At 37.2% G+C, this 22,949-nt stretch overlaps 2 long non-coding RNA genes across 6 annotated transcripts; one reads left to right on the top strand and one right to left on the bottom strand.

Annotated features, from left to right (window-relative positions):
- The first annotated feature begins 293 nt into the window (after positions 1-293).
- LOC136849755 (uncharacterized) lies at positions 294-4,373 on the top strand. Of its 3 annotated transcripts, none has more exons than XR_010856408.1 (3): positions 294-430; positions 3,436-3,663; positions 4,029-4,373. It is a non-coding gene; the product is annotated as an uncharacterized lncRNA (long non-coding RNA). The 3 variants fall into 3 exon arrangements; XR_010856406.1 differs by having other exon boundaries at positions 361-430; positions 3,451-3,663; XR_010856407.1 differs by having other exon boundaries at positions 363-430; positions 3,432-3,663.
- A 4,579-nt stretch (positions 4,374-8,952) lies between these two features.
- LOC136849753 (uncharacterized) lies at positions 8,953-21,836 on the bottom strand. 3 transcript variants are annotated; one of them, XR_010856404.1, is made up of 6 exons: positions 21,315-21,835; positions 15,662-15,776; positions 15,233-15,431; positions 14,146-14,323; positions 9,993-10,145; positions 8,953-9,833 (listed from the first exon to the last, which is right to left on the bottom strand). It is a non-coding gene; the product is annotated as an uncharacterized lncRNA (long non-coding RNA). The 3 variants fall into 3 exon arrangements; XR_010856403.1 differs by having other exon boundaries at positions 8,954-9,833; positions 15,233-15,434; positions 21,315-21,834; XR_010856405.1 differs by lacking the exon at positions 9,993-10,145 and having other exon boundaries at positions 15,233-15,434; positions 21,315-21,836.
- Positions 21,837-22,949: the final 1,113 nt, after the last annotated feature.

Raw genomic sequence — 22,949 nt, 5'->3', positions numbered from 1 at the left:
TGGTCGGGTCATACTGACTAAATAACGCTGATCAAGAGAATACGGAATATATCTTTAATGCTAATACCTACTAGGTAATATTTTCTCAGCATTCAGAAAATGAAAATTTATTTTGAAGTTAGATTTTTCATATTTTAGGAAATATTTCAAGACCCTAATACGTTCGTAACTTCATTTCCTCACTGACCATTTTAAACACTTACGATTCATGAACGTTATTATCTAACGAAAAATAATGGTAAGAACAACGTATTTGGCATAAACCAGGTAAAGAGATGGCGCCACCAGAGTGGCAAGGACCTTAAACTCTCAGCTGTATGAATAAGTGTGTGATTGCTTCTCCTTGTTTTTCGCAGTCAAGTCGAATTCGGGCCTGGACAACAATTTACCGGCCTTTACGAGTTGTGTGCTTCGACGGAGGTTGTCTAAGGTATTTGTGAGGTTGATTAATAGCGAAATGAGTGGTGTTGCCACTTACGATTCTTACGCTTTTCATGTTTGAAGTGTATCTTGCCTTGGCGAAATGAATGGTGTTGCCACTTAGATTCTTAAGCTTTTCGTATTTTAAGTGTATCTTTCCTTGGGAGAATGAAGTATTTAAGGCTAGCTTCCAATTCAAGAGAGTTTTGAAGGCTTTGGAAATGGAGGTGCATTTGTCTAGGTTTCAGCTTCAAGCGAGTTTTTAGTGTAACACGAGCTGTGAAGTGTATTTTGATTAGTAGTTATACCGGCAATTAAATTCTGTAAGTCTTGGACATCCCAGCTTGGTTTTAATGTTAACGTGGCAATAGTGGTGCCCACTTTTCCAGTAGTGGTATTAATGTTTTCTGGAAGCCCATAAAGTTTATAGGTTTTTATATAGCAATTCTTTATATTTTGTAATGGCCAGTTTTCCAAGATCGGTAGTTTGTCAGTATTTGGTTTACGTGGCAATGTGGACTTTATTTTTGTAGAGAAGTTACCTATTTTCTTCCTATCTAAGCTACGCATAAATAGGCTGGCATGTTAGTGTGTTGTGAGAAATTGGTTATCGAACGTGTCGAGGAACTAGTTTTAAGTTCTTTGAATATACGTTCAGGGACTGTCAATGTTTTTATTTGGCTGTAATTTTTTATCGAAGCACTTGTTGCTGCCAAAATGGTTTTTCTTTGATTTTCAGTATTACTGTATATTAGATTTTATTGACAATTAGGATAAAATTAAAACCTAATTTCAAGTAGTTACAACTAATGCTAGACAGTTCACATGTTTTATTGAACATGGTTGGTTTAATGGGATTTTGCTTTATTACAAATAAGCTAGCTAATTTCTGTAGTCAGACATCAGTGTTTTAGTAGGGTCTTTTTTAGTATTGTTTGGTAGAGCTACTGAAAGTTTGCCTACTCTAGTATCTAGTCTTCTCTACCTACTGTAGTATCTTAAAACTCCAAAGAGTAGTGGATAGTTAGATCCCCATTATTTTTAATGGTCAAAGGTTTTAAATATTTTCTATCCATACCCATGTCAGTTTAAATTAAGTGTAAACTGGTTTGGTTCTGTTCCAAAGGATGTTGGTTTACTGACGTTTTGATAAAAACAGTTGTGAAGATTCCTTGTCTGTTACGGAACGGAATCAACAATGCTGTGGTAACTTCGAAACCTGCAGATTGTAGTTAATGCCTGTGGTTTGGCATAAAGGGCGGCAGTTCGTGATTTTTTAGTATTTAAGGCTCTTTGGAATGCTGATTTAGGTTAATGAAGCTTGATAAAAGTTAACAGGATGTGTACAAATAAAATACCTGGATCGATCAGGTATCTGTAGATTGTTAGCCTGAAAACTTAGTAAAGGTTAAACTTAGTTGGTATTGCTTCGTGGAATTGGAAAAAATTGCCTAGTTCTACTATAATTGGTTTGAATATACTTCAAAACTGAAACGGTTCCTTAAATTGGATTAAAATCTAGATTGGTGGAGCATGACCAGGTTAGCTTTGAATGGTTAAGCCAGGTAGAGAGGAGTGCTATTTAAATTTGGTAAATCTGTAAAGTCCGTTGTTTTCCAGTCTGTTAAATTTTGTATGCAATTTTTAGTTTTAGCCTTTGGGATGTTAGCCAGTCTGAATAGCGTTGGTCTTCGTAAGTGATGTACTGGGTCAAAATTTACAAATGGTAGAGGTATGGTAATTATGCTGTTAGTATGCACGTTAGCTTGTTAATTTCTAGTAATTCCTATTTCTTGGCAGTTTAAGTTAAAAAGTAAACGGAGCAACTAGAGGTTAATATCTTCAGTATCCGGGCAGTGTACAGGGATCTTATTTTAAAGGATCTTGCAGTAATCAAGACCAGGTCAAAGTTGTTGGCTATATTTTATAATGACAAGTTAATGAAATTCTTAGGTGGCAGTTATTTTCCAATATTACCGGGAGCATTAATTTTCAACAGTGAAGCTTGTGAAAAGTTTTTGATGCTTGGGTGGAATGTTTTGTACTAGCTGTTGGTATACATTGTCCAGGAATTGGAATGGGTTATTTTAGGTGGGAAATCATAGGATTTTCAAGGGCAACCAGTCCTGCTTATTGAAAAATTACTATAGCTCAGAATGAGCTAAGTTTGTAAGGCAGGGAGTGGTAACCACCAGGAACTGGAATAGGCTATTTTAGGTGGGAAATCATAGGGTTTTCAAGGGCAACCAGTCCTGCTTATTGAAAAATTTACTATAGCTCAGAATGAGGTAAGTTTGTAAGGCAGGGAGTGGTAACCACCAGGAACTGGAATAGGCTATTTTAGGTGGGAAATCATAGGGTTTTCAAGGGCAACCAGTCCTGCTTTATTGAAAATTTACTATACCTCGGAATGAGCTGAGTTCTGTAAGGCAGGGAGTGGTAAACACTTTGAAACCCTAGTCCCTTTAGTCAAACTTCTGTAAATCCACTATCAGTTTGATAAGCTTGCCATTTTTGTTAAATCTTACTGCATGTGAGATTTTACCATCAGTGCTTTGATCTGTAGTGTCAGGGAACTGGTAAGTTGGGGTATTAAATTTAGTAAATGCCAGGATATACTGTAGAAGTAGCTTGAAATATCCGTGGGTTAGAATTCTCAATTTTTCAAGTGGATGTGGTACTCATGCAGTCCGATCAAATTCTGTGAATGAGCTTAATTTTATATGTACTTTTAAGTACCTGAATGGTTATGATGGGGAAGCGGGCGGTTAACAAGGCTAATAGGGCAATGTGATTTGCTCCAGTTTATGGTTATGCTGTGAAGATCATTTAATCTTCATAGTTTTCTGTTAACAATAAGACTTTGTTAGTTTTGTTTCCGAGGGAAACAAAATTTATTTTGAAGTTAGTATTTTTATAGATTATACACCCTGTACTGCTGTTTAGGATGGAGCTAGAACTTGTTTTATTTGGAAATTTCTAGCTGTAGTCTTAATTTTCATTTTTCACAGTTAGCGTCATTAACTGCAGGTCTGTGGACCCGTTGCTGAAAGCCTTGCCAGTTGCACGGATGGAATGAGAGGATCTGCCAAATCCTAGTGTCTTGATAAGGAAGAACATACTAAAGAGTCTGAAGCTTAGGAAGTACATACCATGGCTTGGAGATTGTGGAAATTGGTTATACTGTGCTGCATGGTTAAGGAGTGTTAACTTATTCCAGTTGAAGCACCTTGAGTGTAAAAGGTAGGTATAGTTTAATATATGTACAGATTTTGACTAGGTAAATTAGCCACATTCAGTGGGGTGGTGCATGTAACCTAAGATACAAAGTTTAAAGTAGCTTCGGCAGTAACTTGAAATTGTTAGGTTAGCATTTTAACTACGCTTGCTTTGGCATCTTAGTTTAAAATATGGGTAAGGGATAATCCTAGTTCAGGGAAACAAGAACTTCACTTGTGGTTGATATTAGTGTAAAGCAATAAGTCACATACTTTAGTAATAAGACTGAGATTTTTAAATATATATTTTAAGTAAATGACTTTGATAAAATTTAAAATTAAAAATTCATAATTTTAAAGTTGATTGTATTGGTGTAATTTCTTCCTTAGGTATGGGACCTGAAATTGAAACTGCTGATTGATGGCCGACGATGTGGTACGTGGCATGGTACCATCCATGTTGCTATGGGAGTCTCTGGGAAAAGTTAATTTTAAATTTTGAAGCTTCGATAGCCTTGAATACATTAACCTGGTCAGCTATAGCTTTAAAAGAATACTGAAGCCTATGCAGCAGAACGTATTGTAAATGGCTGGGAAGACTGCAACAAAGGTATTGAAAAGTGAACTTGTGATGGTGTTAGGGTTTCTATCATAGTAGTCGATTAGTGAAGCTGAAGGTGAATTTGATTAAACACTGTTGGTAATCTGTACCTTAATAAATGTTACAGGATCTTTTCATGTATTTTATTAACCTTAGTAAAAGAGAACCTTGGTATTGTACTAACCTGTTCTAATCTTTTACTGTGTAGTTCTTGATTTTCTTAACTACATGTGGAAATGGTCATGAAACTTTTTGGTTCTCCAATTACTTTGGGTATAAGGCAAATATTCAACAGACTTTTAACTATATGCGAAATGGAGTTTACATAAAATTCAATGGGTATAATAGTTCACAAGGGTAAGGCAGTTTGTCTTAATTTAACCAGAATTGTTACCTACACTTAGCCTTGAGTAAAATTTAATTACTGATTACTGTTTAATACTGTTTAAAGGTTGTGTGGGTCAATTATCTTAGATTAGTAGCAGTCAAAAACTGTACAGTACTAAAAGCCTTTCCATGATTCTGTGCTTGCTTAGCAGTGTCTGTTGTAAAACAGTAATAGGTTTACTATAGTAACTTGAGCCCCAAAAAATTAAGGACCGAAAAAATGAGCAATGCTGGAAGATCAATTCAAAAGCTTTCAAATTCAAGATTTGAATTGCAATACTTAATTTTGCATTAACTGTGAATTTCAGTTATTACAATAAGACCAGTTGGCAATTGCTAAAAATTTTGAACGAAAAAAATCTCCAGCCAGGCCTAAAACGCAAGTATTAAGTTGGGTGGTCTACTTGTGGGAAGTGGTTGCTTCATGAAATGTTTCAGGGTAAAAGATAAAGGTGTGGTCACTAAGTTAAACTTACTTCGAGCTTTGAGGATATAGTTAAGGGGTTGACTAACATTTTATGTAACTGTCTAGCAAATCTAGTCTGTAATAAAGCAATTATGCTTGTTCGATTTTGTATGGCTGCTCTTCAATTAAGTGGTTCTAAGCATTGAGTAAAGTAATTTATAGTTGACTAGTTCTTTCTAAGTAATGCGTTCTCGAAAAAACTAGGGCATATAAAGGAAAGATTGAACTACTACTGTTGGTAAAATGTTTTGAGAGTTCCCTTGTAGTTATTCCCCCACTACCCATTTATCAGATATTCCAAACCTTAAAGGGAGCAAAAAGTTTCATACTGAATTTCTACTACCCCAAAAGCACTTGTTTTAAGTTTGGAATTATTCACTTAAGCAAGCGCAAATGTGTAGGTCAAGAATTGGCTGCAGGGTTTTCATGTACAGCATACAGTAATCATTATTGCTCATAGTAATCACATTTTTTTTAGTTCAAATTACATTTGAAGTGTCAGAAAATGTGAAGTCTTGATCCTGTTTTTTTTAAATGAGGTTTTTGGAGGGTTTTGCCTATGCTTGATGAAAGAAAGTAACTTCAAATTTAGCATATGATTATCTATATAACGTAAGGTGCAGGTTAACTTGTATGGTCATTTTGCAAAATTTAATGCTTTTAAAGAGAAAGGTGCTAATTTTAATAAAGGACTATCGCAAATTATCAACACCTGCTTGGGTAATGTTTGGAGCATAAGCAAAATTTAAAGATCATTGCAATTTAGAATTTACACTTGATATAGGTGTAAAACATCTTTTCATAAGTTTATTAATCGCCAGTGTAGTTCAGGAATTCTGGCAATGGCATTTTTACATTGATTGGCTTGTGATTCGTGGAGCTGGAAACTTAAGAGCTTAATACTTTTGTATCAATTCTTGCAACTGAAATAAGGGTAAAGATCTGCAGCAATATATTTAATATGCGTGATGGTTCTGAGTCTTTTGGCGTGGGAGGCGTTATTTGGTGGTGTCCTGCTTGTATTTAGGCAGAGCAGAGTAGTCATATTGGCTTGTATTTGGCAGGTAATGTATGAAGGGTATCTGAAAGGGCCCATTGTTTCCAGTCTTGAGATTATATATTTCAGATTAAGGAAAATGGTGTGCATGTAATTGAAAAAAATTGATGAATTAACTTAAATTTCCTGTGATTGATACACCAGCCAAATATCTTGCTAAAACTTGAATGTTCAGTGGTTTAATCACTTGACAGGATAAGAAAAATGTATTTGCCAAGACATAATGAAAAGTGGTCTCATATGATCGTTCCAAGTAAAACAGGGTTTTTACAGATTTCAATTTGGGCAAGTCTAATGGTTTTACACGAGTTACGAGAACCACCATTTAGGGATAGAAAAAGGTACAAGTGAAGACTATTATGGCCTGTTCACACTAGCGGGCATGCCCGTTGGGCACTTGGAGCTCTCTATATTTTCGCTCGCTTCTGAAGCAGTTCCTAGACAATCGCATTGCTCTGGCTCCATACTCTGCCGGTCAGTATAGTGGAATGGGTTATGGGAACGGTGTTCGCCCTTTGGGCAGTGCTCGTTAGTGTGGACAGGGCTTTAGACCAGATGAAATTAGGCAGTCAGATTTTTTTTGTTTAACGCCATTACGTCAACTGATTACGTCCATCCTCTTGAGGTAGAATTCAATGTAGACGTGTTTAACTAGTAAATTTAAAGAAAACAATTGGAAGAGGTCAGTGCTCACATCCTTTAAAAATTAGTAATTGGTTTTTCTCACTGGAAGGAAAGAAATTTTAAGCATTAAGGTGTCGGTGTGATCATGTTTGATTCTGTCTAGCATTTTAGATTGAAAGCAAGGACATTTTAGATTGAAAACAAACTATTTTGACAGTTTCATCCCCAAAATCCAAATACGAAGATGTCTTAAGATTCTTTCCCTGCCAAATTAAGGCTTAAAATTTGTGTGGAATCCTGTAAAAATCTGGGGGAGTGTATAATTTTAATAGTATTCATGAATGTCACCTTGTAATTAACAGCAGTGATTCTAAGATTTCCTGTATAACATTTTCAATGTGAATAGCATCAAAGAAGTGTCAAGTTAGCTATGTCTACTAGTCTTGTTTAGGACGCTATTATTGGCAAGGGTCAGATTCTGTTGACATTCCTCTGATTTTCCTAAGTTTTGAAGTTGGGTATTTCAGATAATTCATGGGTAATAAAAGTTTTGTAGTAGAAGTGTCGAGTACTGTATTGCAAGTGTAATAAATTTGATGTATTTAATAGTATTTGGGACATCGAGCTGTAGGTCAATAGTTTTCTTGAGCATTGTTTTCCTGTTTTCATTATTTCTCCCTATGTTCTTAAATGCTGAAGCTGCCTCTCTAATAATCTTCAGTCTTACCCTTTAATACTGACAAGCTCCTGTATTACTATGCACCATCCAAAGCTAATATCTTATTACTCAGTGCTACTTAGCATAGTGATCAAAATTTACTGGTAGAACAGTAAGTTTGGAATTGAAGTGGGAAAAATATTTCGTAAGCCTTTTTTTGTTCGTCACAGGGACAGTTTCAAAATGGGAGGTCTTAACAGAAAATGAAGCAATTAGTAAAGTACAGTAATATCAAGAAAAGCGCAATCCATAAGAAGTCAGTCAGTTCCTAATTGGCCACACCCATTTCACTGAAGCATATCGAGTACATCAAGTTGGCTTTAAGCAAAATGTCTAAAAAAATCAAGCAATTTATTCCTGTTAAAAATCAATCTATTAACACATTTCTGCAGAGAAAATGCAATGCAAAGGTAACTCGTGAAGCATCACTCTGGAGTAACACTTCCTAAAAGAACATCAGTAATAAACATTACTGTATTTCCACAAGGACCACCTGCACCATAAAGCTTGCTCATTTCTTTAAAGAGGCTTTACACATCCTCTCGCAATAGTCTTTCTCTTCTGTATTAGTACACCAGCACATCCCTATTTTCCATAATTTTATGCAAGTTTTAGTTTATTAGGCAGTTATCTGTAGAGCCACTATATTAAAATTTTCTGATTTCTATACAGTATGTTGAACAAGTAAGATCCATGGGTGTAAAATATTAGATACTGCCTGTTAGTTTACCTTAGCTGTTGCATGTACTAACTTTACAAGTATATATTAATTTATTCGGTTTATAATTATTCAAAATCAGAGGAAGCACAATTGATTCCCTTGTATTTCTGGTAATGGAATTAGGCCACCATATAGGACTTGTGTATGTAATGTAAATCTAATCAAGTTGTAGGTGCAAGTTAAAGGATAACCTTTGTCTTACTGTACCCATACTAACTGAACCAGCCTCAAGTTTTATGCACAATTTAGATTAATAGTTTTGTAATACAAATACAATTACAGTATTAGAAAGTTAACACCTTGGTTTAAAGTATTTGAGGACTCCTGCTGCATGGGTCTGAAACTATTTGGTAGTACATATGCTTGATGGGTTAGCTATTGGGGAGATGTCCCCTCCCCTCCCCCGAGTCATTAGAATATATTTTATAATTGTGTTTCTGATGTATTCCAAATCAAGATTTTTGTGTAATCACTGAAAAAAATTGAATGCCTAGTGCCTTGTGTTAATTTGCTCCACAAATATATGGTCCGTTAATTTAGTTAGTGTTTGAGGAAAAGGTGGACCTTGTTGGACCTTGTTGATGGGCTTTGCTGTTTTAAATTTCAAATTTACTCTTAAAATAGTAAAATTTAAACTTTAAATGTTTAGATTCATCTATGTTAAATTGTTATAGGATGAGATGTGAGATGGTGAGTTTTTGCATGTAATTTAAACCCTGAACATCTATTCAATGCATTACTGATTCAATGCATTACTGCCGTATGTCCTAATTTCGTCAATGCATTAATAGTAATGCAGTGCAGATATTCATCTGCAATTGTAAATTAAAATATGGGTAAAAAAAAATCTGAGGACCTGAGTTTTTTTTGTATTTTTTCTTTTCTTTACATCACTGAGAAGTCTGGATCTCTTCCACACAGGTGGTGGTGTACACTTTGCTGTCTGGCACGAACATGAGTCTCTCCTACATGGATGGTGGAGGTGTACATCTGCTGGACATCAAAAATGTGTCTCTCTTCTACACAGATGGTGGTGGTGGTGTACAACACCTGCTCGTTGGCAGAAAAGTGAGTTTCTTCTACACAGATAGTGGTGGTGTACACCTGCTGGTTGGCAAAAATGGAAGTCTATTCTACACAGATGGTGGTGGTATACACCTGCTAGCTGGCACAAACATCGAGTCTTCTACACAGGTGGTGGTGGTATTACAATTGCTGGTTGGCAAAAACGTTGGTGGTGTACACCTGCTGGCTGGTACAAACATGTCTCTTCTACACAGATGATGGTGGTATTACACCTGCTGATTTGGAAAAACGTGAACCGTCTACACAGATGGTGGGGGTGTACACCTGCTGGCTGGCAAAAATGTTTGCATTGGTTCTCTATCACTTGTTGAATCCACTAAGAAGTTGTGTATGACAACTCCGCTACCATAATTCTTGGTGGCAAGGTTTCTCAGTAAACCCTTAGAAGTTAAACTGAATGTAAGCAATTCACACATTCAAGCAGTTTTCTGACAGCACCCAGCCATGGAACCTGTAGCACCGACATCCTTCTATAACCACGAACAGGTAGATGAGTAATGAAGCCTACTCTGCATACACTCTACCTTGCCAGGCCCTGCAAGAAATTGGGATACAAACTAAAGAGGAGAGATAAATGATTCATTGATTGTCCAAAATACTAGAGCCATAAATATATGCTGCCTTCAATTCAGTGTTTTTTTAAAACACTTCTCAATTCACTATAACCTTAAAGAAAACGGAGATTAATAGTTACCTTACTTCCTCTCCTAGCTGGGTTCAGCAGTTATACTGTCCGTCTTCACCAAGGAAGCCAAAATTCAATTTTCTCTCAACATGACAGTACTACTTGGTCTTCAAGATATTAAGAAGTTTTGATACCTGCTTATGCTGTCAATCACCCATTTCCCTGTAAAAGATTTCAATGTCAATAAAATAGACCAAATTCTACAATTGCTATTTTTCTGCATACAAAAGTATGGAAACAAGTGGATGTGTGTTGCTGATCAAGTCAACTTCATGGAGTTCAAAGGTTAGCCATATGTGGAACTTGTGGATAGTGTATACCCAGTAACTCAGGATCTTTGGCATGAAGCTGGATTAAGCAGGGTAGTTTTGTTTCACTGACACAAAGGGTATACTGTATTCTACCTATATTAATTTCTTGTAATATGTTTATACAAACCAACACCTTTTGCTTAAGAGGCTTGCCCTAATAGCAGAGTATGCATATTTTACTAAAAGGAAAATGCTCCTGAAACCGTAAGAGAAAAACAATTCACCAAATCTGGTGCTAGTGAGACCAGAAAATGAAATTACTGGACTTGGAAACCCTTCTTGAAAGAGAATTTCTGCAAAACCATATCACACCCCACAAGCCCTGACTGTTGTCAAGTACAATAATAGGATCCACAAGGTAGCTAAAGTGAAGGGTCAAAATTAGCTCTTATGTTACCATCCCCCTAATAACTGAAAGGTGATCACAGGAGGAGATGCATTCCAGATTTAAGCAGAACTAGTTTCTAGTTTCTAATTATGTACTCTCCTTTACTTTTCTGCATGTACTTTGACCTAATCACTGTTCAATCTGCATGGCCCCCTAGTTTGGAACCTTCCACCCAATGGGTCGTCAGTACCTAAACCCCACCATCTGATTCCAGCAAACAGGGGAAGGGTGAAAACACCTCCCTCTGCACAAATTTACAAGATGAGAGGAAGAATGATCATGAAATGAAGAATACCTTCTCCATCATTTGTTGGAGTAAGAACAAAAGCAATGTTTATGATAAGCAATGTCTGAAAAATCTGTCGTGATTGTGCTCCCTGGAACAAGACCATCTTGAGTTTCTGTGAGCTCTTGGATTTTTTTTTTTTCTTGCGACTCCGACCAAAAGAGGAAGACAAAGAACAAGAATATGAAGAAATGCTTCCTTTTCTCCTTAAAAAAGCACACTCACCATCCTGCAACCAGAGGCTGTGAATGACAAAACTATGGAGACATTCTCATTAAGAGTTAAGTTAGCAGGCAGGGTTACTTTGAACAATCTCTCATGCTGTCTTGTAATGGTAGGAACAGAGTCTTAAACTCAGCGGTTGTATGACCATCACCAGGAGCTATCAATGTAGATGATTTTGGGGATGATGGTTCGTCTTTCCTCTTTGCTATATTATATCTGGAAAAGCGGAGAGGAAAGGACTACCTGGATTTTGGGGATGATGGCTTGTCCTTCCTCTTTGCTACACTATCTGGAAAAGGGGAGAGGGAAGGACTACCTAGAACATTCAATGTTGGCCAAGCTTTCCTAAAATAATCAAAACCAAATCATCAGCATTACCAGGGTGGGAGATGTAAGCATAACCTCTGCACAAGACAATGTTTTCATACAAAGTATGGCCAACTTTCTTGGTTGGAGGAGAAAAACCTCTTGGTTTGTCAGAATTCTCATCTGGTGGTAAGGGAATAGATAGCAGGAAGGAAGACTTTGCAGAATTCACAAATGTCACTGGAGGGGTTAAGTCCCTGATGAAAATGGCAAATGTCTCGTATCTTTCCTCTTCCTCCTAATAAACCTTTCAAACTTAGAACCCAATGAGTGTATTCCTCACATGGGGAAGAAAAGACAGACTGCACTTGACACCAAGAACAATACTTGTGAGTGTCTTTTGGTGTGGGACACATGAAATGGCCACAAGAATCCCCCAAACCCTCACATCTATGTTGTTCCACTGTATTCTGAAGAATAAGCACAGCAACAGACTCTGAAAACAACTCAGAAACAGAGAAACTAAAATAATGACACAAATGAATGTAGAATTAGCCTAGTTCAACTGAGGGAAGAGAGGAGATAGAGAACACTTAGTAAGGTTGAAATATCAACTGGCCGATTTTTTCTGGTTATCTATCTACTACCTAAATTATCCACTAGCATTACCAAACAGGTAAACTTGTAACCAAGTTAATTCAACTGTTCAGCCATGCACAAACATTCTCCACTTGAAAGGTGTCAGTTCCTATCCCCAAAGGAACATTGCACTATCTTAATGCACAGATTAATGATATACATTGTAACAGCACTGCCAGGATTACTTATAAGGTAGCATTACTGTTCTTTACTGCAAAGCCTTTCATAGCCTGCAAATAAAGTTGCTGTCAGGTCATAGCCAAAAGAACTCATCCTGAGAGGACAAACCTTGAACTTTCAAAGGAATTGCTAAATCCATAAAGGTCATAATCTTAGAGATGAGAATCCATTCAAATTTGGAAATTTCCACTCTTGATAGGACTCTAAGGTGTTCAATAGCTTGTTCTTTCAGCTATATGATTCTTCTGCCAGCTTGAACCAAAATAACAGCATCTAAATAAAACAGGACTGAAATGGTCCTACAAGCCTCAAGTAAAAATCTCATAACCAGCATTGGCTTTTAGACATGTAGTCCACTAACATAATATAGTTTGGCATTTATCAACTTCCAGAATTTTCAGATCTGCACTGGTCAGTCTCAGTTCTTATAATCACTAAGATAACTTCACTTATTCCTGGAGACACTGTAGGTCTGCACAATCCCTAATACTTTCATACTAATCTTAGCCTTCCTCTATTGTTTTAGCAACTTTATGAATAACTGAACAAGAAAGTAAAATAACACTCTATACATAACTTAAAAATGTGTTAAATCTATAAAGTTCCTTTTCTGAAGCAACCTGTATTTGAGAAGAAATTTCCATTTAATCAACATTTTATACTAAACTACTGAGGTCTACTTAACTCTACATAGCGAAAAAATCAGCCGACACGTGAAACAGTTACTACCTCCGGCAGTAATATCAGATTTTGCCTTTGCAACCATAGACAGAGCTGTTTTTGGGGATGTCATAGGTAAATACAGCCTACAAGAAAGTCTAGCCTATATGGAAGTAGTGAAAATTTTAGGGGGTAAATGAAATACAGTTTATGCTGAGAATAGTATTCCAAGGTAAAATTATACAGTAGTTTATGGAAATCACAGTCACAGCACAGACCTTCATAAGGATTGCCCATTTTTCTTTAAAAATTAACAAAGGTGGAATAAACCAGGAAGATAATGCAAGTTAGAGAGACGATGCCCCAAGATAAAAAAAAAAAAATTTGCAGATATCCAAGATAAAGGACGTTTAGCCACGTGATGAGTAGGGAACAGTAGTTAGCCAGAAAACGTGGTGTCGCAGAAACAGGACTGAAACCTTTAGGATGGCCTGGAAAATCATGGAGTAAAGGCATGGATGAAGGCCTAAACCAGATAGGAGGTGGAATTTAAAACTTTAGCCAGAGGGCAAGCACTGGGACCCATGTGGTCATTCAGTACTAAAAATAATGTTGAAGTAATTGTTAAGAGAGGGTGGAAAGTAAGATGGAAGAAAAAGAATATGAACAAAGGTAAGAAAAAGGAATGAAAGGAGCTGTAGCTAGGAGCAGAAGAACCTTAAGTAATGCCTACAGTACACTGCCTGAGGTGCAATGACAGCAACAACCCTACATAGGGCTAAACGAGATAGGAAATCAGACAAGGGATGTACACAAGACACTGAAGAAAACTTATCTCATTTCTAACTCCTTATGGAAAACCTGACATACCCCGACAATGCACTGTATAAACATACCTACAGTATATCATTTGCTATCCATGTAAAACTACCAAACACGACAAAGTTCAAGATAAACTACTTGTGTAAAACCATTATTAGCTTATATGCTACCACAGAAAAATTACTGCAAATTCCATAAAACAAAACTTTTCCATCAAATTATTCATAACCCCTCATCTGCATTTTATAAAAAATATTCAACAGATGATTTTGTCAACAATGAAATATTAAATCAGTATCACAATCAAGTTACAGATAATGGTGCTTACTGAGACAACATACCTACCTTTTTATTTAACTGAAGCAACGGAAATGTGAAACCCCATTTTAACCAACAAATCAGTTAAAAGTGTTGGCACTGGTTGGAAGTATGAATCATCTGAGTGTCTGACCTTGGGGTTTGATCATAAACTTGCTAGGCAATCCAGTGATCACATGCTACTTGATAATTTCATATTAAAATCCTGAAATGAAAATTACACAAAATATATTTCAGACTTTGTATAAAATGGCAATACTGCCATTATATAACCAAAATTTTCTCAGATACAACATAGACCAAATCTATCACTAAGCAAATAACAAAAGCAAAGTTTAAATTCAAACCACCCTGAGACATCCACTTCTACACTGTTTGAACATTTTAGGAAAAAACCACCTTGTGAAATAAAATAACGAACAATCATTTCTTAAAGTGCGAGCACTGATTAGCTTCAACATAAATTTATTCCTACAGTGACTTGCATTCAATTTTTTTACTAATAGGGGCAACTATTTCTTCAAAACTAACACCACTTATCATAAACAATTTTTCTGATAAACTATCAGTTAATCTCTAAAGCATTGGGGCTGATATATGACTTATGAAGATATACAGTAATTCAAAGCTGTTAGCTACAGATCACAACAGGGGACTAGCCTAAGCAATTCAGGTAAATTGGCAGTTGTTCTGTGCACCATCCATGTGAACGATCAAAATACAACTGCTAGTGAACTACCCTCATTCTTTGCTATAAGCAAACACAAGTAACTTACTTGGTCTATTTGTTGAAGTAGCTAAGTTCACAATATCATAAGAGTATCTTTAACACTTGCTGAAAGTTGGTCTCTTTGTCAAAGCAGTCAAGTTCACAATATTGGGAGATGAATAACTATCAAAAGAGTACACTTTACATGCAAGAAATCTGTTTAGAATTCTAGTAAACATTTTGCACTGTTGTGATGTGGACAACTGAACATCTCTCCTTGAACAACACTACAGTACCTCTGAAAGCAGAGGTTGTTTACAAGGGTTAACCTGGGAAAATTTTCCATGTTGAGAAATAAAACAAAGCATGCCAGGGCACTTTTCAAGGATACCCAACACTACATACCATCTATGCCTTAGCTCCATATCAGCTTGTGAAAATGATTTAAATTCTCATCCTGTGCTGTAGCGGCTGCATGATTCACATGTCATTTTAACTATACTGTACCTGCACATTGTACTGGGTATTTGGTAGTGTCTTGATAAGTGTTGAAAAACTGAACACATCACAGTTTGTAGAATACACACTCCTGTGCATAAGTCGTCTGCTGTAAAACAGTTAAATGTTGAAGTCACCTTCAAAAACATTCAATAGTAAAAAATCTACTTTACAGCACTGTACTTCACAGAAAATTATGTAACCTATCCACAACTTATTTCAAATTTCTTTGAAACTACAATTCTTTGCATGCAAAAGGAAAGCATGTGGTCTGTTTTCTTTTCAAAACGCTGCTGGGCTACTGGAAATCTACTGGACTTGCTTTCACTTAATTACCTATGGCAACAGGTGTTTTGACTTGACTAATAATGTCCTAAACTGCCAGATAAAAATTTCTTGAAACTCTTGAGTGCACAGTTTTCTGAACCTTACTGACCATTGCACAATGGTTCTGTTGAAGAAAAAAATAAATGAGTAAGATACAGTGTTTAAAAATTTACAAGTTAGTACTTATTACCAAAGAAAACATTTACTATGATTTAAATGTTTGCAAAACCATCCTGCAAATCAACCCATGCAACTCATGACATAATCCAATTTTGTAATTCAAAAGCTGACACACACTTATTGCAGTTGCACTAAGCTAATCTTAAAAAAAAAAAAAACTAAGTTGTTTGCTCATACAGGATATAATTAAATACGCCAGGTGTCATAAATACAATACAGTACAAGGTATCACGATGCCGAGTTCCTAAAAGCTATATTTACACTCCCACTGCAACAAAAACTTATGTAAATAGTGTTAATTCAACTTTTTTCAACATAAACTCATACAGCATTCAGTACCATATTCAGTATATACTAATCAAAAAGGCAACTCCTAATCTAGGGGTGCTGCCTGTTGTTATCTTCCATGGAACCTTCTGTAAAACCTAGATACTGCTTCTTCAGACTAAATCATCCAGCAAAATACTATATACAGAAAATAAAACAGCTAGAACTTAAACCAAGGGTCCCTTGTGGCACCCCAGCAATTAACCAACTGACTAAAACAGTCCCCTGCCTACAAGGATGTTTCCAATACTAATGCTTCATACATTGACCTATTGTCATTTTCTGGTTTTCTTTTTTATCCAATAAACCTTTCTTTTTCAACAATAAAGGGATATGGATATTCTGCATACATTATACAGACGCAACATAAGAAAAGGGAAGATTTTTTTGCTTTGTACAGGTGACTCAAATCTCAGGTTAATCATTTTTCTTTTGGAGAAAGAGACCCTTATGGCATCTCACAAAACTTAATAAACTAGCCTGAAACTGACTGGATCCAATGTTCCTACCCAAGAATGAGGTTCCTCTACTTCACTGGAGGGTAAAGCTGACAAAACCAATTACTATACTTTTTCCAAATTTTAAACATTGGAAACATCAAATTTGTCACTGTGCCAAGCTGTAAGTCTAACCAAGAAGTTGCTAGGATTGAAATCATGGTTACAGACTCCATAGTCACCTTCTCAAGACACAGAAAGAGATGCCCTCTCAGATGGCAGTCACTCCAGTCCAAAGTTCATCAGCTCACAAGCAGACATGTCCACCTTTAAATGGCAGGTCTAGGCTACCTCTGGGAGGTAGCACTTTTCCAGTCAGCAACTTGGTCAACAGATTAAGCCAGATGCTCCATTCAGCACAGTTTATATTACAGGACGGCAGGCAAACAATAAGTCACTCCTAAAACACAATCCATCTCCATGGACAACACCAAATACTGAGTGGCATCTTTGGATGCTGCACCATGACCAATCAGCTCATAGAGTGTTTGTGTAACTCGACATGCACAGGTTCCAAAGGCAATGAACTGTCCAATCCGTGGTAGTTCCTGGAGAACGTAATGTACAACCAGGCCTAGACTTGAACTTAAAATTATGATCTAAGACCAAAAAAAGAACTGCATGCTTACCAGCTCCTTAGCTCTTATGTACCAGTGAGAGGTGTTCACAAAGGTACTGAACCAAGCCTTGCAGGCTCTGAACCAACTGAGACAAGTGGGGAAGAGCCACCCACTGGAGTATGACTCTCAGACACTGGTCATGGGGATATCCAAAGACCTCTTGTTACAACACTGGAGGGGTGAAGCAGGCCTCAGTCCTGGGGAGTGCAGTCTACCTTTTGCGTCTCCGAAAAGGAGCAAGCTAGGTTAGAGTCAAGGTCAACTCTTTATTTTCTGGGAAAACGAGAGCAGGTGATAAAGTATAACCAGAGTCATTTGTCAGCGAGAGTGCATGTGTAAACGCAAATCTTGATGATCCATCTAAAGAAGACACTCCTCACAATCAACATCTTGCCTAACAAAGTTAAGACTGTCACAAGACGACTTTGTAGCCTTTCTACAGAGGGATGCCTTAGGTGCCTTCTGTCTTTTTAAAGTCTGGAGAGGACGCAAAAGTGGAAAAGGAGGCAGATGATGACAAGGAAGATGATGATCCCTGCTGAAATTTTTTTGCTTCTTACAGCTTTCTTGCATGTAAGCAACCAACATCTCAACATCTCATGGAATCCCTGAAGGGCCTGGAATATGAGTCAGTTAAAGGCAGAGCACCATCTTCTGCAACTGCTTCCTTAGAAAAAGCAAATGTTGCATCAGTCAGTCTTTATATGGATTTCTCAGGTTCAAGAGCTTGACTTTCATCACTTGTTCTAATTTTAGGAAGGTTCAGCTAAATGTACGACCCAGGCCACCTGGCTACCGATGCAATATTTTGTTCACTGGGTTACTGGAGAAGCAATAACTGAGGCAGAGAAAGGGGATTCTCCCACCACTGAACACGTCGGACACCCAGGTCAGTCCTCCCAAACACTTTTTGCCCAATGCTCTGTGGAGGGGTATGAGTAAACTACATTATTTGAGGAATGGAGGTTGGGGCTTGTTAGCAAACATGAAGGGGAGATATTGATAATGTATTACCCTCAAAAGACACTAAAGATATCCTCTTCACCTTTCTTCATTGTAAACCATCCATCCAGGAAGGAGACCAAGAAGCACAAGCAATACAAGCCAAGAGACCCCAAACACTCTTGGTCTTTGCATGCTGAAATAGAATGAGAGTCAATAGCACAAGCTGACCTGAAGTGCACAGACTGTCACGTCACAGCCATCTGCACTAATCATCCATAAAACAAGGAGAATTTTCAGCCCTACCATTCCAAACACAAACATCACGAACCATGGGCAGTGGTAAATTTTATTTTAATCCATAAGCATATTCCAAAGTTACTGAGAATAGCAACAACCACAGAATGTGATGGCTGAGAACAAAATGGAAGAGCTAACCCAACTTGGGTCACAGGCAACTCATTGGCAGACAGCTACAACATGCTTTGTCCTGAGTACTCCATCTATGAAAGCACAAGTTTGTATTCCTGTTGGAGCAATTAATACAGTACTTTTAAGACAGTGGACACCCCTTTTATCCTACTAACAGGCTATGAGGACCACAGTGGGTTTAATTTTAAATAAAGGAAAACAGAATGAAATGCAGGGGTGCATTCTCACTTTGAAAACATTCACTAAGCCTTACAGTACAGTACTTTAATCTGAATCAGAACTTGCAAAAGTATCATGGGATTGTTAAGAATACATCCCTGTATTTCACCTGTCCTGTATTTTCCCCCAAACACAACCCAGGCTTCACTGTGGTCCCCAACATTACAGGATATGGTAAATCTAAATATTAGCTCTGCGTCTGTTTTTACCTTTTCAACTGGTTTTTTCTACACTTTTTAGTTCTGATACTGGCGGTGCATCTGTTTGTTGTCGGCCAAATGGAATGTCCCTTCGCCATGTTAAGTACTGGCCCAGGGGGTACCCTATGTTAACAAGTTATTGCACTTGCCGGACGGGATATGAACCGCTCAAACAGACGCACCAGTGCTCTGTCTTGTGAAGATCGCGTATGGAAACCGCTTGTTGGATGGACTTGGGGGGTTAATTACAGGTTAGACTCGAGCGCCAAAAATGAAAGGTAAATTCATAATTAGCAACCAAAAAACTGTAGAAAAAGTCAAGTTATAGTGCCGTCGGCGACGCGGAGCTACCCTATAGTTCTACCCAGGATATAAGGGAGTCACATACAGAATCTTCAACACTATTAATTTATGATGGAAATGAAAATCAGAAATATTCTACACACAAAATTTTCATGTGAATTTTTGCAATACACCCCAAAACAATACAAGGAGCAAGAGCACATTGCACCAGAGGAGTTATGACTGACAACTGAAGGCGGTTTTTTCAACCAAGCCTGAATTCCAAAATCCCAGTTAACCAATGAAACTCTGAGCAAGAGAACCAAACAGGTTTCAACATTCTCCATGTACCCATATGTCCAAATGAAAGTATCAAAGGGCGTTGAAAATACACTAGCGGTCCTTACTTGTGATGCAATAGAACATATTTCAATCAGGAGCTATACTTGCATGTATGTCAAATCATACAGGACCTTTAAATCTTCATGGGCAACAATACTTCTTGGTACATATCTCTCTAACAGTAAATTAACAACTGACTTTAGTACGCTTTTGTATTAGGAATTTTAAGGAGGCTTATGAACAAAGCAAAAACTCTTGTATTGAGACCTGGCAATAAATACCATGCAGAAAAGCTGCCATCAAAAGCCTAACTTAAGGTACTCGTAAACTCCACAGAAATGTGTTGTCCTTCATTAACTGGTGTTGTCCTTCATTAACTGTCTGGCTGAGGTTGTGGATATTGTTTTAAAGCACACTAATTTACAATATCTGTATTATTCTACATGCTTCACTTAAAATCTGAAACTACAGGCACAATGGTGTCTCCTCTGAGCATTAGTACTGTAAGTGGGATGCCTTTGTGGCATAAAACGCTCTTCTCTCAATGCACTTAAAACTATTACCTCTCTCAACTACAATTGCCAACAATAAATATTGGTGTAAATATGCTAAATGTGCCTCATTGTTCCTGTAACGATTGTGAATAACATACAGTAGGTAAAATGTCAAGTAACCCACCAATATCTTTAGCAACAACAATTATGCTGAACAGCAAACGTTAAATATAAAAATGGTAGGGTACATAATCACATGACTGGCCAAATGACAGCAATAAGGATTACAATGAAATCAGCTTGTCATTTTTAAGGTTTAGGCTGAACTATGCAATTCAAAGAAAAGTCTACGTAAGAAATGTTTTGTGCATATGAAATGATTAAGTTTATTGTAGTTCAAAAACCCAGTGATACATCAAATGCCAGGTCAGTTGGTGAAGTATAATGCCATGCCTTAAGATCGTGCCGGGTTAGGATGTACCGCTGCTTTTCGTTAATATTTGTTTTTGCCTAACCAAGTACTTGTTGGCTACTGTGACCCCACATCATTGTAGGATTTATGGGACAAAGGTAGCTTAGAACATGGTGACTGGTATGCATTTCAAACCAAGCCAATGACAAAATCGTCAAAATTGTTTCAGCCCTCTCCTGTAGTCGAGTCTATTTCACATCTTACTGCATTATACACTATAAATCACAGTCACATTTGCCGAAAATGAAAAATGTTGGCATTTCCCCGTTCTTGGTAAAAGCCTCAGCCTACCATAGGCCTACTTTAAATTTCAATCTGCAGTCTGTTCGTTAAGACTAATGAATTTAGACCACAAGCAGGAGCACCTTACTTGTCTAGGTAAAAGCTCAAACACCGTCAGGGTATATAAAAGGCCGTATAGCCTAAGGGCGAACTAGTCAAGGATACACAGTTTGAAACCATACCTAGTCTAGGTCGAAGCAATTCAGCTGGATAACGTGACACAGAAATGCTAAATTCCTGAAGTACCTATGCGTAGTCTACTTAAAGCCAATAAATCACATAGGCTACGTGGTACGGTATACTAAAACTAACCCCTTCTAAGCTATTCCTAAGCCCAGCCAATTTGTGATAATCATATCATATAAACACTAACCTGAAGCGTAGGCCCTGCAATGCCATTTAGGAATCAACAGATGAGGCTGCAGCAAGGGCCAAGGGTGGCGAAAACCATGGCCTTCCGAGTTTCACTTCTCAGTGTGTAACCTTTCCGGCGTCCATGACAGTAGCCTTTTAATCTCGTGGGAGAAAATGCAGGCAGCACCCACTAACATTGGGTAAAAAAATGCAGAGACAATTGCCTAGCTACAATTTCTCTACAGACGTCCTTCCAGCCACCCAATACCAGAAATGAATTTCGAAATCAGTCGGTATTCTTGCACGTGGGGAATTGGAAAGTGTTTTTTAGGCTGAGCCGGAGTTCAATGGTGGAAACGGAAAACTAATGACGCGTGACCTAAAATTTTCAAAAGCGCCCGGATGTAGTAGTCATCAGCGAGGTTTGTTATGACTGGTCGATAGGAAAAAGCTCCATTGTGAATGGATATTTTTTGCAGCATTAACATTGCAGTCTAGAATATGTACATCAAAGCATTTGGAAAGATAAACGTCACAGCGACAACCAAGGTCTAAAGAACACTACTATTCTTGAGACCTTGACGACAGCTACTTGGTCTGCCACTCAATTAATAGATGTTCTCTCTCATATTTTATCTATGCTGATTCAACAAAACACCATTTGTTATTCATTGCTTTACATCTTTGCCGTTCCTCTGTAAAAATAAATCTTATATTAGTAATAGTGTACAGGGATTTGGGGAAATGAAGTACATACTTATATTAGTTATCCATTCTTTTAGAGTATTACGTTTTCTTTGAAATATTTATTTCCTAGTTTTCTGTGTTTGATAAGTACGACTACTGCAAATGACACATTTTCCCACCAAGTACGCTCTAAATTTGGAGTGTATTGGTGGAAGAAACACTGCCTATGCACGGAAATAATTCAAACAATGGAAATATGGCGATAACTGGGGAATAATGAAGTAGCCGATGCTTTCTGGTGGTGTGTGGTCACAGAATAAGCGTACGAAATATAAGATTATGATTCGAGTTTTTAAAATTCTTTCCTTTCGGTTCTCGTGCGATTCGATATGCATGTTAGTAACAATAATCTTAATAAGGCTGTTAGTAACATTCCTCGCCTCTATTTTAAAATTAAAATTGACTTAGACGGGCAACGTAGTGAACATGGCACCAACTTATGATTGTTTCGGTAGCATGAAAAATATACAACTGAATATCACGCATGGTTTTGTTTAGTTTTCATCTCTAACACCTTATGCTATATACATAGCCACTGAAACAGGTACACCAATCAATGAATTTTTTTTGAACGTATGATATATCACATGAGCCATGTACACAATCATAGGTAAATACTTCTCAAATGAAAGATTATTTATTAGAGAATAAAAGAAAGGGCCATTAAATATCAAATATACATATGCTGACACGTACTCCCCTCAGCCGCTTTAATTGTTTTGTTTTACACATAGGGCGAGGTAGACGGTGGTTTACGGTGAACTGAGATCCAGTTACAATACCAGATACTGCTTAAATATCAGTTATTAAGATATTATTCGCTATGGATACGTCTCGTAACTCTATATTTTGTAGAACTTATTATGCTTAAACGCACAAAAGATAAAATAAGTACGCTATAATCAAT

The sequence above is a fragment of the Macrobrachium rosenbergii genome, chromosome 21 (genome assembly GCF_040412425.1).
Source record: "Macrobrachium rosenbergii isolate ZJJX-2024 chromosome 21, ASM4041242v1, whole genome shotgun sequence".
NCBI classification, from domain to species: Eukaryota; Metazoa; Arthropoda; class Malacostraca; order Decapoda; family Palaemonidae; genus Macrobrachium; species Macrobrachium rosenbergii.
The sequence above is the reverse complement of the archived record's forward strand: the minus strand, read 5'-3'. Positions and strand labels throughout refer to the sequence as shown.